This window comes from Myzus persicae, unplaced genomic scaffold, assembly GCF_001856785.1.
Source record: "Myzus persicae strain clone G006 unplaced genomic scaffold, MPER_G0061.0, whole genome shotgun sequence".
Lineage (NCBI taxonomy): Eukaryota > Metazoa > Arthropoda > Insecta > Hemiptera > Aphididae > Myzus > Myzus persicae.
In genome coordinates this window covers 995,079-1,007,675 of record NW_019101674.1, presented here as the reverse complement: position 1 = coordinate 1,007,675, position 12,597 = coordinate 995,079, and the positions used below count along the sequence as shown (strand labels likewise).

Below are 12,597 nucleotides of genomic sequence, written 5' to 3'. Positions count from 1 at the left end.
TTTAAACATAGATAGGCGTGACGTCATGAAACCCACAATACTTTTTTTATAAACTATTATTTCGGCGATTTCGGAGCAAGTTCGTTAGCTGTTTGCGTACAGTATTATAATAATCGGGCGACGACGCCGCCCACCGATCGCTAGCCCGCGATAAAGCCGCCGAGTTGTTATCGTCTGGCCCCGCCATTGTTTTATACAATTTATACACATAACTGTACCATAATAATGTTAAGGCACACACGTGATATACCATGCACACGGCGTATACCCTGTGCCCAAGGTGACTTTTCCGTGACACACTTTTTCTCGGAAAACTTTTTTTGCGTGTTTCGGTTTCTATCCAGGTACCTGTATAATATGTATATATAAAATATATTATACGCGATACCTGCAGTGTTACAAAACGTATGTGCAATTCGTAAAACCGAAAACTTATTTCGTTATTTTTTTTTTGTCTGAGCAATAAATGTGTTGTATGTCTTACACACACACTCATTATTTTTTTTTTTTTTTAACGGCCGACCCTATAGTTTTATTATATTTATAATTTTTTTAATTTAAAATTTCAGAATCATTTATGTACCTGTATTCGCAAGTATCTTATGTTTTAATTCCATGAGTTGATCCCCCGCCGCGCGACCAAATCGCATATAAACGTACGACCAGTACGAATGATAATCACTATTTATAATTTAAAATGTGCCGAAACTAGAAACAAAAATTATTTAAATCAATTAAAATAAGGGTGCAGCGAAACATGTAAATATAACAGATAATATTATGGAACAATACAATTTCTGAAGAATACGAAATCGGTCTAAACAATCATCCCGTCCGTCATAATTCAGAGTTAGAATACAATGCATTATTGCCATTATATGTTTTCAGTTTTTTTTTCCTTTCATCCGCATCACAGCACGATAATTTTTAGGCCACGTAAAATATATACTTTTTGCTGTTGAAAAACTTTAAACAAACACATACAACTATAATTATTCCCTAAGACTCCAAAGAATTAACAAACAAAGTTTAGGTTAAGTTAATTTGAACTTTTTTTTTTACATAGGTAGTTTATTATTAACGTATTTGGTATTTTTTTTCCAAACTATAACAAGACTCTTGTTTTAAATTAATTCAATTGTTACTCAAATCGAGTTTGTCCAACCCCTACCCCCCGTTGCGCAAACAACAACTTTTTTTATTTAGGGAATTATTCTCAATCCCTTTTATACTACCACTTTACATTATACGCTCGAATACGTTATATTATTATTCTTATATTATTGGAAGCACCCTCCCCATGAAACAGTATTTAAAATATAATTAGTTTTCTATAATATTTAATACTGTAGTGCATTTATTAATAGGTGTACTAATAGTTTGTTCTCTAACAGGATCTCAAAAAATGTAGGTAGGTACAATTGTAGACGGCCACTTTTTGTATAATATTATTGTATTATATTTGTATGATATGGCACCAACAATAGAATTCATCACAGTATAAGACTTTGCCATGCAGATTATTTTATCGGAGAGGGGTATTCAAAATATTTATTTCAATTTTTTTTCTTGATAAATATATTTTTAATGACGCAGTATAAATTATGATGGCGGATACAAACACATATTATTGTATTAACAAACAGGTTGCACGCGTTATCAAAACTATTAATGTCAAAATCAAGTAACAACAATGTATCTTAAAAGCATAATATTTCAAATATTGAGAGTACCTAAATTGAAGATGTAGTATTGCAATTTGCTGCATAAAATATTAAAATCAACCCCTCTGGCCACTAGTGTGGAGTACAGCATTTTACGTTTCCTGTATTTGTCCGTCTTAATCGAAAACCTTATTTGAAAGTTCGATAAGTTCGATTGAAACTCGTGTTCGAAAATCGTGCCCAAGGGTAAACTATTAATCAATGTCCACATTTATCGACGAGTCCGCCTTATTGCTTATTGTCCTCAAATAAAAACGAATTGCGAAGTAAGTTTACTTACCTACTCACATACTCGTACATGCATCATAATGTACGAATACACGTATAACAACGTGCACGATGCTACGTTATCAATCAATATAAAACTGTTGTTAAAGATTCTAATATCAAAAATATAATATACTTATCAAATATATGATTATATTGAGTGCACTTGGCATCACTGCTTAGAAACGACAATAATATCAAGTATGAGATAAAATTAAAGATAGGAAACGGAAGTTCAAATCTTCGAGCGGTTTATAACAAAGAATAATTTAGCATCAAGAGGGTCTCGGATATTTAGTACATTTACGATGTAGACAATATTTTATTATTATTACCGGCTGTGACTATATTATTAACGACGGTGATTCAAACGAATTTTATCACGACTAAAGCAGTACAAACTAAAATATCATAATTTTTATTTGTGAAAATCATATTATTTACTCATTAATAATAAAAAAAATCAATTCAGATACACTTATATAATAATATTATAGGTATACATTCGTGTGGGTAGTAGATACCCTTATATAATAATATTATAGGTATACATTCGTGTGGGTAGTAGATACCTACGTCGTGCGTGTAATCGCTATAATATGTCCTCGATACTGTAAATGTCATTCACTTATTGTTTCTTTAAAATCAATATCGTTCGAAAAGTCGATTTCATTGTACATATTTTTTTTACTCAATGAGCAATATTATAAACAAATCTACTATTTTTTGAAACACCACAGTTTTTATTTCATTCTGATAAATGCACGTACCTGTACTGTATTGTTTTATCCGGTTACGGTAATAGATCAAGTGGCTTCCTCACTTTCTGTAAAAAAAAATTGAAAAAAAATATTACAAAAATAATATCATGCCAAAAAAAAAACAATTTGTTAACAAATAGTAACTGCCTCCACACGATGGACAGATTTTTTTTTTTTTTTTTGAATATATTGAAAGCGTATGGAAATCTTGTATTTTACTATATATTTTCTGTCTGATTTAACTGAGTGCCTGCAGTGTATTTTGTAGCAGTTCCGACCGAACGATTCGTATCAAACCACTTTACGAGGAAGAGAGGACGAGAAGAAAATACCCAAAAATAATAATTTTTTTGTTCATATACTATATGTGCACTTTTCACAATCGTACAATAATATTTACTTACGCGCCTAACCCATAGCGTTCACCTAAACGCCTTGATTCAATGCAGGCATATTACCTGTAAGGCTGTAACACTCAAACGCGTTATTCATTCAAAAAAAACCTTTAACTAAGAATTTGTTTATTGAACTGTTAAAAATTTTAAAATATTACACCGTGCATAGTAGGTATAAAAATATTCCAACCAATGGAAAGTTCAGAAAATAGAAAATTGTTCATATATTTTTTCAAGTCCACATTCAACTGATCAGAATTTAGTCCAAATACAGAGAGTCTTCACTGGCGACTGAATGTAGTCGAACTGGCTCCAGCAGTTCATGGCTAAATCTACTGTATTCGGATCTCTCTGATATATTAGGTCTGCTCTCTGCTTCTAGCCTTCCTACTATTAAATTTGATACCGATTGATGACTGCGACGTGAACGATATCATCATTCCTAATTTCCACGACCAATTGATAACCCCAACAAAATGTGAATTTAGTTTTTTATCGATTGAATATGCGGTATTCAATTATATGTGGATAACGTGCTCAATGCTTACAGAGTGCGGTCGGTGATGTATAACTATTTGTAGCAGAGACCATAATATTATTACTTGTATTTGTTGACAATCATCGAAGATCACACCCATAATGGATCGAAAGAAACTTGGGATTTTTCAAGTGATCGGGATGCACCTCACAAGATACTGTACACATATCGATTACAGGACGATCGTTGTACCGTTTCAGTAGCCCTTATAATATTATAACACGCCCTGGTTCAATGTTAACTGAGTTGACCCGCGACCAAGCTCCACTTGGAGAGAGAGACCTTTAGGTCGGGTTAAGTGATCCGTGATCATCGAATAATGTTGTATATATTATGTGCCTAAAGCACATCATCAGATCTAGATCGACCTTAATTCAGTGACTTTAGAGTACGAGTACAATGAGTTGGTCTGGAGTCGGTCAGTTTGAATTCCTCTTTTGGCCAGAAATAAGGCAAAAGTCGATCGCCCTAATGACCACGCGTCATTTGGAATTTACAACAGGACGTTAAGTCACATCATCCGTCCACAACGCAACATAATATATAATATAAATATACTCGTATACGTCGATTTCCACTTCGAAACGGACGTCAGTCGGTCGAACCGCGGTTGATGTGAAAACCAATATACCTACCTGCAGCTGAATCATATTATACAGCGGCGGCGGCGGCGGCGGCGGGAGATCGATGCCGCGGTCGGATCGGAATAATAATTTATGTGCGTGCCGCCTATACCACCCGGAACTGGAGTTGCAAAAACATACAACACAACCGTAATAATAATAATAATAATAATAATAATGTAATATATTATTCGCTTTTGGAAAATAACAAATTTTTATCGTACGTTCCATGCAGCCCGTTCCACCATCGCAGCACCTCTGTCCCCGTATAAACGTGTACATTATTATATTATACGACGGGCGCAATAAAACTGTAATCGAAAAAAATAACCGAAGCCGCCTCGATGGCCACTCCTCCGCCCCCTCGACCGACAAACCACCTCCACCACCTCCACCGCCACCACCGCCACCGCCATTACTCATCGTGTGCCACTCCGACAGTATAACCATACAGGCGGCGGCGGCTCCGGGGGACTGCGAGAGGGATGTTTTTCGACCACCCCAACACCGCCGAGCCCCCGACCCACCTTTCCAAGCGTCCCCCGACATTTCGCTCGACTCGTTTTCAATTTAACAATGCGACAGCAGCCGCTTTTAAATTAAACGGTGAACCAGATACCACAATAATATTTATATATATATATATTATATATTACGCGACGAACGCTTAATAACAATATTATTATTACGACCGTTACGAGTATAACAATAATAATAATGATAGTGATATTTCCATCGCGTGAAACAGTAGTCAGCTAAGGGGTCCCTCTCCGATGAAATTATACTCAATCGATCGAGAACCGTTCGGACGATAGTTTATGGGGGGGGGGGGGGGTCGAGACGACAATACCCCCGTAGCTGCAAGAGATGATCGAGGACGACGTCACTGTTATGATAATAATATAGTATGCATATTGTGACAAAGACGATACTGAGACGACATTATTGTACTCTGGCGAATTCAAATTCGGTCAAAGAAATTGTTCGTATTATTTTATTATTTTATATCTGCCGCCCGTTTCTCCGCCATTTCGACCCGGGGGTCGAATCCCTACGGGCCGCCAGATCCGCTAACAAAAACGAAACAAAATTGATTAATAATAACCCTTATGAATTTTTGAAACAAACAAAAAATAAATTGTTGACTGACAACGGAAACGTTTGTCTGGCGCACAATCTATTGTCGAATTTCGTTTACTTTTATATCAATTATTATTCTTAAAACCTTACACAGATTTCCTCGTCCAAAAAAGGTTGTCAACTCGTTGCTCCGTCATTAATTCCGTTAACGTTTTTTCTGCATAGTACCATATACCTGTACAACGTCTGTGCACTAAGACAAATTAAATCTCTCGTCTTGCACCACTCCCACATGTTAGGCGGCTGTCCATTGATCCTGATTTTTTCATGATTTTCCTTGTGCGCCCACATTGGTTGTCCTGCGTGGGATCCAAGGAGGGATTTTCCTGTATATGCCTATCCAGTTGTTGTTCTCTTGGTTCTATCGTATAGACATTGTTATCTCTCCGTCCCAGCATCAATTGTATCCCCATCGATGTATTATTTCTTCTTTTGTCGACCCCTGCATTGGCTTGCCTTATTTTCAGGAAACTTGCTCGACTTGTTCTCGATTTCAATCGGTATTATTTTATCGGCTCAGTTCCGTGCATTGAGCGTATTTTTTCAGTTTATATCCTCGTCTTCTCTTTATCAGCGACTACGTAGTAATATTCACAAATACAATTTTGTTTACAACGGTTACGAAATAAAAATATGAAATCAATACATATTGTTTTCGTTTTGCAAAAACTATTTATTTCGTAGTTTACAAAAAAAAAAACAAAACAGTATAAATTGGACCGAGTACTGGGGATCTTTCGAGTTGGATGAAATAGAATAATATTATATAAATAATATTTTAATATGGTATTATTTCCGAGAACTCGCGAAGACTGTGAAACGATTTATTATAAAATATTATATTTTTATTTTACAAAACATTATTACACATTGACGGCAGAAGACACCTGCGCTAATAACGTTGTATTTTTTTCTTTGTAATGTTCGTATAGGTATGGGTGGGTAGTAATATTACGTATTATGTCTCGCGTTCGTCATCTCACATATTAAATGATGTATTCGCATATTAATTGAGTGATATTATGCTACTTGCAGAAACCTTGACTACGACCACCCACAATGCTATAGTAATAATACCGAATTGACGCGTAATTGGGTACAAAATTCATGATAAGAAAATCATATCAAAAGTAGTTGAAAAAAAAAACGTTTGAAAGAGTAAAAACCAAAACCTACGTGGGTTCTAAACCAAAAGGTATTAATAACTTTATTTTTTAAAGCCCGCTTTTTATACCTGAGGGTTTATTAGATCGTAATGTACTATAATTCAAGCTCACAATCGACTGTTTAAGTGGATTATTCAAAGAATTATTTAGAACTCAAAGGTTCTAAATAGAGCATTATTGTTATTTAATATTGATCTAAAATGCTAAATAGAACCTAATGGTGTTTAACCATATATGGTCCTAAGCCATTAGGCTCTACTCGTATAAAACTATAAGTATTGTTTATTAAAAACAATAATACATACGATTTCTGTTACGGACCAAAAAGTTAAAGACAGAAACTTTTATTTATGAATATGATTTAGATTCTCAGTGAAACGACGAGTATATATTATTGATTTTACAATGATGTGCTTGTGTGTGTGTGTATGTGTGTGTGTGTGTGTTTTATTTTTGAGTCTCTAACCACCTTTTGAAGCAGTAAAAATGCAGCAATCTTCGACTTCAATAACTTTTGTATAAGGAAAGTGAATCTTATAAGTACTTATAGTACTTAAACGTTTCCCAGTACTCTACTTCATAATATTGGAAAAACGATAGGGAAAAATCAAATATTTATTCTAAGCCAGTTTTTGACAAAATTGATTTTGATATTTGATAGTTCAAAAACGAACAGGTAACCATAGAAAGTTTTTCACCTAAATATATTAATTTTTTTATGATAAATGTATCAAATTTGCTTATAAATGTAAGTACCCACTAGACATTCATTAATAATTACTACCTTTCAAATACTAAACATACGTACTTTTCAAGCTTAAACATAATATTGTAATGTTATTTTATTAAGTTTATTTTCATAGTTCCGTAGAATTATGTTGGAATTTATTTTTATACCTTTTTGATAATTCTCTATTTTTTAGTGTATTATTGCATGCATATTTAGCGGTATTTTATAGTGCATTAAATTCATAGATATCACGGATTTTTATCATCGTGGTCGAACACGACCGTACTGCGGGAGCGAAATGGAAAAATTCGAAAAAAATGCATTTATTTTTTTTTGTTTTTGGTATTCTAACTACAAAGTTTCTTAAAGGTAACAAAAAAAAAAAAATGATACAAATAAATAAATACAACGGTTTTCTTAGATTGAGTTGTACATCTATTATCAAAAAGTTGTAGATATGTGTTTATTTTGTAAGTGTTGTCTTCTGGATTTCAATTCATGATTTTAGGACTGCTGTTCTTTATTATGTTTGATCAAATATTGAGTTTATTTAGTATATAGCTGATGTAACGATTATGATATGTAAAGGTCTGACTGTAATTTATGTTTTGGGTTAATAGAATGCATTTAAAAATCTAATTTGATGATTTTTAATAATTTTGGTTTTATTACGACGTACTAAATTATTACCTGTCCAGACCCTCCTCCCCTTACCATTTAAAACCGTTGTGGAAATGGTACGTCGTACGTGGTACTTGTACGTGTCATGATAAATACCCATTGCTAACTACAATAATAAATTATGCACAAATATTATCTTTAAGCAACCATCGTAAATGTAAGTAGTCAAAAATGTTAAGGGGTGAGAGGGTATGAGGTCTCGATATTTTTAATAGAAAATCAACATATGGAGATTAGAGCCGAGCAATTGCAATCAGGTAATGGATGTAATTCAAAAGACCTAATAATGCATTAAAAAAATCAAAAAATGTAGTATAATTCGAATGCAAAGGGCCTATAAAAAAAGCATTGTACATCTTAAATAAACGGACTAAGAAATCTGAGTTTAAAATATATCTAAAATCTAAAAAACTTAATTGGAAAAAAATATTTTAGGTATTTTTGACTATTTTAATTAGATTATAAGAACATATAAGACGAAAATCAAACACAAAATGTATGAGGTCAATGTGTGTAGAATAATATAATATTGATAGGTATAATTTTTTAAAAATGTTGTGAAAAAAATAAAAAATAAAGATGATGTTATAAGGGCCAACGACAGAGCTAAAATATCAAAACGTCATCAAATTCAAAGTAAAAGTTTCGAAACTGATTTAGATGATAAGCAGTTCTAAGTTTTACATTATGCGCTAAAAACAATATTCATAATATTATGCACTTTCTTAAAAATGTACGGAACTAGTATTATAACTTAAGACATTATTAAATATTGTTTGTGTAAGTTTATATAAAACATATACCTACCTACGGTACTTTTCAAATCGTACAGCAAAAATAGTTGCAACAATGTTTGAAATTTGAATGATATGACCTACACATATTTTGTCCAAACAATTTTTGGGGGAGTGGTGAGTACTTCAAACCTCTGTACCTACAAGTTACCACCACGATTTAAATAATATCGTAACTGTACAATAATATCTTCGCCTCGCAATACGTTCCACTCGTCCGTTTCTGCCGGTCTGCATAATAATTATTGATTATCGCTAGCCGTTAACATTTTAAACGACTGTGATAGTATTATAACCACGGATAGTAATAATTCAAGACCTCCGCGTTATTTAATTATATTATATCATCTTATATTGTTTGCGGGTACTCTGCCGACTGTATTAGGATTGTGATTATTACGATGTTTCGATTGTGTCACACTACACAGTTGTACGTTTGGCGAATAAAATGGAGTAAGCGACGAGAGTACGAGACAAACCTTCAGCCCTAAGCCCAGCAGTCGCCATTTCAACTGATGATGAATTTCAGTTAAGACTTTAAGATATAATTTTTGAACTAACATTAATTGATACTCCGCAGGTGGCTCGTGATCACAGTGCATATTATAGTTATTTAGATATTTTATCTGGATTACATTATCTATTATAATACAAGCACATATTCTCTAGAAAAATATCCTCTGAAATACATAATGTTTAAATAGTTTAAAAAAAATATTAGTATCTATAGATTAATAAAAGTATCCAAGATTCGAAAATTTAAATAAACATAAAATGTATAGCGTAGGTAGTTAAAACCAGCGAAACTATATATTTTAATAGGTTGCCTAATTAGTGATAACGTCAATTTATTAATAAACAGAAATAATTGTTAAACACAATCATACATTTTTTTTTTTTATTGATGGCGTTCGTTAACGTTTATAGAACGTGTCTACAGTAATATCATGTATAATATTGTTTAGTTTTCATATAAGATAAAAATGTCTTTTATATTATTTTATTTTTTTTGTGTCCATCTTGATTAAACGGTAATATATTTTTTTTGTCCGTACCTACCTATCTAGGCGAATTACGAGATATAATTACCTTTTCTGGATAATACATTTTGTTATTTGGCCTAAACACTCATGGTCTCGCGACCACCGCCGTCGCTGACGTCAGGTATCTATTTAATATGACGCTGAGCGCACTACGACTATACAGACTTGAATCGTATTTCGACGGAACTATTATTATAAATAGATACAGTCGGACTGACGGCGGCGGCGGCGGCGGCGTGTTGTATGCTTTGTTTTTTTTTTTTTTTTTTNTTTTTTTTTTTTTTTTTTTTTTGTTTTATTTCGTTTATATTTTTTTACATATCGACACGCTATACGCTTAGTGGTGTTAGTGCCGTTGTGGTAGTGGAAGTAGTAGGTCAGCGGTGGCTAAAATACCATGTTTAGCGTGCACCTGCCAAGTCCCTCGGACGCCACCTAATATCATTTCACGACCGACCGCTGTTCTGCGCACGCGCACGCTCGAACACGCGTGTACTCATTGCAAAGATTTATCGCACTATACATGGCACACGTATTACACACATGCGGTATGCGGTATGGTTACCATCTGGTTGTAGACAGTTACCAAATGCCACTTATTATGTACGACGCACGAGCCTTCGAGTGGAGCGTAGCGAAAGAACTTTAGAGCAAACGATAAAAGACGGGACAAATCGAACGTAGGTACCGGCCGGTGAATTTTTTGAACTTACTAAAAAGTCAATTTTTATAAAATAATTAATATTTGATAAAATGTGTTGGTGTAGTGAAATACGAGAATTTAAGATACTCCAAAAAGTACTGACAGTATTGTGCAATAATATAATCAAAATCATTAATTGTATCAAAACAAATGAAAATAGTTCAATTCCTGGTAGTTGTATAGCAAAAAACGAGACTTATGGACTTTTGAGTACCTATTAAATACAAGCCAAAGTATCCACCATTTGTCCGTATTACTATTACAAACACGGTTACTTTAACGTTTAATAACTTTTTAAGTATAATCATTTCGGAAATTTTAAAAGTGAATTTGATGGCTTGTATAATATCTTCGTAACGATTGATACGCTACATTGTAATACCTCCGATAAGTGCTAACAAATATAGTTTTACATTTTTTACATAATATTATCGTATTGTTTTAAAGTCATCGAGAAAACAATTGAAAACTTACGTTTGAAAACGAACAGACGAAACAAGAACGCTGTAATTATACACCTTCGATACTAGATCTGATTAAATCGTATCACATATTATACATGCGCCTACAACCGTAAAATAATATGGTCTGATCATCTAACAGATATTAACACGTCAAAATAATTTAAGAAATATAATATGATTACACTGCATCATCGGGAGGATTTCCCACTTTCCGAGCACTTCTCGCATTTCTTTACAATATGCAATACCCACGTGTAATAATATTATGTGACCCAACGGACGAAATAAAACGAAATTAATTCGAGCGCTGCAGCAGTATACCTACCTACGTCAAAGGTCGTGGACACGCCGGCGAAACGGGCTTATGTTTATTTGCGTTACCTATATAGCTGGTTAAGCCGCTTATACTGGTAGGTTTATGCGCTTTTCTAGCGTCCTCATCAAGGACAGCGCGGTGGCACGAGTCCTGTAGTCCTGCTCTCGCCGTCCATCCCCTCGCCGCGCGCCGAATGACCACCACCCCTTCACTACCACGCCCCATCTGACGCCGCCACATCGTCGGACATCATTACTCGTTATTATTATATTATTATATAAGCAGGTACGAGTGTACGCGACATTATTAGGTCGCACACGTGATACCGCGTTTTCCACGGCCTCATACATACGCGATGACTTTGCGGGCGGCATGACGATTCGGCGGCTTTCAGAGGGCATTTTTTTTTTTTTCGTATACAAAGTTTTGGTGAAACGGTCGTGCGATTGACGAACCCGCTTATATATTATATGCGCCACGCTCAATCGGAGCGATTTTTTTTTACGATGGACGACACCTTGGAGAAGTCAGCGATTAAAAAAAAAAATAAATTGTGAGCATCCGAAATCATCATATTATGAGTATATGACACAGTTTTTGAATAGAAAGCCGCGAGTACCTGGGCACCTTGAATCTTAAAACTGCTTAACAAGTTCTCGTCAAAATGCAAAAATAAGTTTGTTTTTTGCTATCGCTGTACAGTTTAGCCTAAGTCGTGTTGTACATTATGTAAATTTATGATATAAACTGAGTGTAATTTATGAAAAATATATTTTATTACCAATCCCATATTTTATCATTAATAACGTAAAACAGAATCAGGAAAAGGAACTCGTGTGAACCCCAAAGGTAGGTCTATACCCAAATCAGCTGGTGTAATGGCTATCACGGTGTCGCACAAACTTTAAATGTACGATTGAGTGAAAAATGTATACTTTAATATTGAATCAACTTTAACAACGATGATATCGTATGGCTATGAGTCTATGACTTAGCAATATGATTCTTGAGTTATAAACAACACATTTGAGACATTCGGTTGTACATCAATTGTACATAATTTTTAAAATTTTCAGTTAAAAATTACATTCGGTCACGTGTGGTTTTTGACATAATATAGTTATCACGATAAAATAACGCTTACGTTTCCCAAGACCTTTTTAAAATATTGGCTGTGATATAATATTATATATGTCTGAAACTGCTACGTAATCTGATGGAATTATGGTATCATCACAATAATACAGCCTCA

At 34.0% G+C, this 12,597-nt stretch overlaps 1 protein-coding gene across 9 annotated transcripts in view; it reads right to left on the bottom strand.

Annotated features, from left to right (window-relative positions):
• Positions 1-12,597, bottom strand: part of LOC111030074 (potassium voltage-gated channel protein eag-like) — a 227,644-nt gene that overhangs the window by 165,833 nt on the left and 49,214 nt on the right. For all 9 annotated transcript variants that reach the window (XM_022309402.1, XM_022309399.1, XM_022309407.1 and 6 more), the window contains one exon: positions 2,762-2,817. The gene's annotated coding sequence lies outside the window, so the exon portion shown is untranslated. The remainder of the gene's footprint in view (positions 1-2,761; positions 2,818-12,597) is intronic.